The following is a 6,000-nucleotide window of genomic DNA, read 5'->3' on the forward strand; positions in this document are numbered from 1 at the left end:
CACACATAATCAATAATCATACACATTCATATTTCATCTCACATAATTCAAGTAAGGTCACTTCTTGAGGACTTACCTCGGATGTTGTCGAACGGCTTTTTCGGCTATTCGATCACCTTTTCCTTCCCCTTGTCCAATTGTGGCCCTCTTAGCTCTTGAGCTAATTCAAACAAATTCAATTTATTAAAACCTCATTGTGCTTGCTTATGGCCGAATATGACAAGGATTTTAAATGGTCATATGGCCACTCTTTAGCTTGAATACACAATGGTCATGCACATTTTATACTACATCAAGCAATTCAATACAATTTATTTGAGCATCAAGGAAATGCTAAGGCCTTCAATAGGCTACCCAAGGCCGAATATTCATGTACATGTTGAGGTCAATTTTGCACTTAATACCTCACAAAAACAGCATGCAATTTACTAATTAATGCTTTGCACATTGTGGCCCAAAACTTATAATATAGCATCAAGCACTCATATGTGTGCTAGGCCGAATGTGCTTACAATTTCACAATTATTCTTCAACATCTTCTTCTTTAAACAAACTTATTCATCACTTCCTTCATAACCAAAACATCATGTGCAAACATATATATACATATATGAGCATGGCCGAATTTCAAGGTGTCCATAGCCATCCAAAACACAAATTTTAACTAACATGCAAGAAGCATGAACCATGCTCATGAATGCATCATGGCCGAATATGACAATCATGCTCCTTTTCAACTTCAATCATGATAAAACAAAAAGAAAGCTCAAAATCTTACTCAAGAGTAGACAATCCATCATTGCATGCATCATCATCAAGCTTCACACTTAGCATGCAATGGCTTTATCACCATAACAACTTTGGCCAAATACCATTTCCATGGCTTAACAAAGATTTGAGCCATGGCTAACATGCACATCAAGTTAGCAACCAAAACATGCATGAAACTCCTAACACAACCTCATACATACCTTAATCTTGATGCAAACTTAGCCAAATCTCCTTCTAGATCTCTTCCAAACCAAGCATGAAGCAAAAATCCTCCTTCTTCCTTAGTTTTGGCTCAAAGAAAGGATGAACAAAATTTTTTCTTTCCTTCTCTACAACTCACGGCAATGGGGGATTACCACACTCACACACATTTTTTTTTCATTTTTTATCACCCATACACCTTTGTTTATTATTTCACCCTAATGCACCAACAAAACATGTTTCATGACATGTTTAGCCCATCCTCCTTGTCATGGCCGGCCACCACCTATAAAAGGGGAATTTGACATGCAAGTCCATTATTTTGCATGCATGCTTTACTTAGTCATCACACATTTCCTATCATACTTTCAAAGTTCATTACTAAGTCCTTTCTTGTGGAATTCACCCTTATAACACTAAATCAATCATCATAAAATGTCATACATGAGCACACACATATTATAGGCATCAAAATAAATTTTTAATTATTTTTATGCCTCGGTTTTATGGTCCCGAGACCACCTTCCGACTAGGGTCAATTTTGGGCTGTCACACGAAAAGTGTAGTTAGCTAGAATATAAGAGAAGAGGGACAAAGGTTCGGCCAAAAGAAGAATTAAGATTGAGAGGAGAAAAAGGCAATATTCGACTTTGAGAAAGGGAGTAGAGAAAATACCTAAAAGCAATTGGGTCACCAAGATAGAGCACGAAAATGCACAAGAAGAAAACAAGCAAATTCGGCACTTAGGAAAACTGAAACTAGGTGTCACTCCCAAAACTCAAAATTTGGCACAAAGAAAGAATACTCTAAAAGTTCCCAAAATGCCGAAATGCCTACCAAAGAGACCCCTAGCTGAATTTGCATACACAAGCTTCCCCAATCGGCTACAACTTCCCAAGCTTTGAATTCCTTGATTTACTCCTCCAAATTCTCCTCCATAATCCCATCCTCAACTTACTCCCACCTCACATTCAAATTCCATGACCAAATCAACCTTCCATCACATAGAATTCTACTTTAATTCAACCACTTGCGACCCACAAGTGCAAAATAAATACTTATCAATATACCATGCCAATGCTTGAACCCTGGACCTCCTTGCCATCCTTTTGACGCCATCTTACCACTATACTACAAGGCTCTTTGTGTCACCATGTATCCTCAATTAACTAAAAGGTTTACAGGCCAAAATCTAGGTTCCTTTAAAAGAAAACTAAAATAGATTACAGGAGCCAAGACTTGAACCTAGGCTCCCTTAAAACCTTAATGACGCCCCAACCACTAGACCACATGCTTCCTTGTGTCATTTATTTAACATGACAATTTAAAAGGCCTTCATCCCAACATCCAAGGTTTTATTCACTTAAAACAAAATTTTTGCTAAAGCCCAGGTTTGAAGCCATGATTTTTCCAACACTTCTCAGGGCCATTAACCACTAAAGCAGACATTTAATTGTGTCATTTCCTTTCACAATTAAATACTTATATACCACCTCCTTACGGACCCACACTGAAGTCCCAATACTTCTAGGCCCAAATTCGGGACATTACAAACAATGATGACTGGCACCATGTGGAAACTGAAAGTCTCTGAAACGAATAACTCAATTAATTTATCAAAAGAGAAATCTATGCGTACAGAAAGACTTATTCAGACAGTTAAAAATAATTCAAATAACATCTATCTATTCCAATGATAAGAGATAATCTTGATGCAAAATTTATCAAAATTCTATTTCACCATTACTCAGATATCAAAACATGCTGAAATAGTCCTGAAGACGCTTAAAATTTGACTTTAGCTTGCTGATAGCTCAGACATTTAATGTGAGGTCAGAAATATTACGTTTTATACTTATTTATCAATGCCACTTTCTCAGATTATCTTTCATCTTGTTACTCCTGTATGAACAGTCTAACTGACACTGTGAGCCTCTTACAACAATGGTTATACAATCTTAGAGCTTCTTGGCATACACACTCTATTTCAAAGCAACAAGCAATCATCAATTCCATATCTAAAGTTTTGAATCAGAAATCAATTTATGCTGAAACCCTTTTTAACTTATAATTTGATAAAATATTTCTAAATTTCACGAATTCACTTAGTAAGCATCAATTTAACTTCTAATCCAGCTAACATATAATCATCCTTTGATAAGATCAATCACATATTCATCGCTCGTAATGCACACAAAATTTTCTTATTCAGATCATTCGAAACTATAATCATTTCCCTTGGGTAATAATATTTACTTATAGAATCAAAAGTTGTTCGACAATTCGAGCTAGCTGTGCAGTGCCAAGTTCGGATCTTGCTCTACAATGTCAAATATTTTAAACTCTTGTAATCATCAAATATGTCACATAACTCTTTTCATGCAGCTTTAACTGTAGGAAATCACACAATATCTCTATACACTCTATTATTAGAACACACTTCAAACCGCTCATTGATGCATATTGAAGATCATAAACTTTTTCTTCAAATTAGACTAAACCAGCAATGATGTTTCAGTTGAAAATATCTCCTTGCAAAAAGGAAAACTTCAACAATTGAACTAACTTTAATTTACTATAGCATTTCTTAGATAGAATTGTTCTGATAGATATAATTCTGTATCAAGTCTTCCTCCAGACTATCCTTCAATTTACACATGTGCGTTCAAATTTTATTTCTAATCTGGTGGATAGATTCAAACACATATAACCCAATTAGCTTTTCAGTCAAATAATTTCAGATCAGATTAAACTACTGAATCAGTCTTTTTGAAGAAATCTTTTCCTCTCGTTAAAAAGGATAACCAGACCTATCATTATGCAGATGCCACAAGTATCAATTAGAAATCATAATGTCATAATAAAACTGACGTCTTACCCGTAATAATAGATAATATCCCAGCTGTTAAAAAAGAATTTGAACCCAGAATAAAATCAAATATGATTTGAACAATACCCAATGCAGAAGCACAACTTTTATAACTCTGATAACGGTACTATAGTACTTCCCAAATTTCAGAACAGAAATTACAATTATAACAGATAAAGCCGTTCCTATCACATAATTATCTATTATAGTTAATCACATAAAATCTTAAGAAAACCAGAATAGTGAAATTTTCAACATCTGAAGCTACACAGAATATCGAAAAATTACAACCCATATAAAGAATGATATCAACTCCGATGATATCCCAGAAAATGTCCAGAAAGAACAAAATTACTCATAATTACTGGAATCCATAGTAACAGAAGCAATATAATCTTCACATATTTTCAACAGAACAATAGCCAGTAGAAACAAAGTATTATCATCATACAGATTTTATCATCGAGTTTTATATCTACACAAGGGAATAAATACTAGAGAAAGACATAGCAATGTCGAACATAACCCAAACAGACCAACGATGCTTTCGTCTATTAGTATGTTTAACTAATGTTCTCATACGATAATAATTCCTTCTGAAACTAAACAATTGCATATACTTTTGATGATAAATGTACACTTAAAATGCCCAGAAGAAGTCATAGTAACTGCCTGACTATAATCACTGTACTCAGCCATCAATACAATTCAATCATCATTCAACTGTCTAATTCTGTCATCATTAAGTCCATATTATCCAATCAATAACAGAAATCAATTCAAGAGAACTTTTAGTTAATACATTTCTTTAAATATAATACCTGAATACTTTTATTTCATCGAATTCAACTTCTTCGTTAATAGTGACCTTGCATAATTTGAATAGTCTTCAGAACTTTTCAATATCTTCTTTAGTACTATCTTCATTTGTTGGTTCATTCACTTCTCTGACCACATTATTAATCTTCTGAACACGGACTTCTGTAATTCCACACTTGTAGGCTTATTCAGCCAAAATCTTACAGATTTCATTGTAACATTTTACGGATAAGGGGGGTGAGGGTAGTAAAGCCTCAAATTTAACTCTCTCATACATGCACTTAACACATACAATCACAAATAGCCAGTTCATTTCTAATTTCACATTTTTAAATCATTTAATAAATTTTTCTTTTAATCACTTTTGTTCTTAACACATTGTTTATATAGCAACTTAAATTACTAATTCATAATCAAAGCATTTCAGATAGCAATCACAAGTTAAATATCATATCTCATATGCTCATATAATTATAACATTTATCAATAACAAAATGTCATACTCTTTGATCCATACCTTTATGAGTTGCAACTCATAATCAACACATTTCCATTCAAACATTTAAGCACACATTCCGTATTATCAGAATTAGCTTGGTTGGAAAACTTATCTGGCTCATCAAAACAAATTTCGTCAGAGTCGGGAAATATCACACTATCATAGGTTAAATGTGGCATGTATAACTAGACTCACATATGCTATGGTAATCCTAGAATCGACTAAACCATAGCTCTGATACCAACCAAATGTAACACCCCTAACCCGTATCCATCACCGGACTAAGGTTAAGAGGCATTACTGGACATATCGGAACATTTTACAATCATTTCACAATCAAAAGTCATTCATCATCATATGATAGTTAAACATCAACATTAAGTCCCTTTCTTAGGTCAATGAGACCATAAATATGCATTAGGAAGAGGTCAGGACTAAACTGAATACATACAATATTTTTTTGAAACTTAACAATTTTTCTAAGTTACAAAGGTCACACGCCTATGTGAGCAGAACGTGTGCCTCACACGACATTAGACACGCCGGTGTGTCTAGCCCGTGGTCGAAACTAACTTGGCCACATGGCCGGCACACACGTATTGGTGTACGACTGTGTGGTTTACCGAGGCTCATTTCGAAATGGCCCTCGAGTAACATGGCAAAAACAAACGCCCGTGTGGGCAAAAATAGGCCATTTACAAGGCTAATATGCCACCTATTTGGGTCCTCCTTACAATTCCAAAATCAAGCATCATATATGCAATATTTTCAGCCAAATTCAACTCCAAACATGTATCAATCAATCCATAATATCATCAAACAATTTCATGCTCATTCTTTA

Source organism: Gossypium arboreum, chromosome 13 (assembly GCF_025698485.1).
Source record: "Gossypium arboreum isolate Shixiya-1 chromosome 13, ASM2569848v2, whole genome shotgun sequence".
Lineage (NCBI taxonomy): Eukaryota > Viridiplantae > Streptophyta > Magnoliopsida > Malvales > Malvaceae > Gossypium > Gossypium arboreum.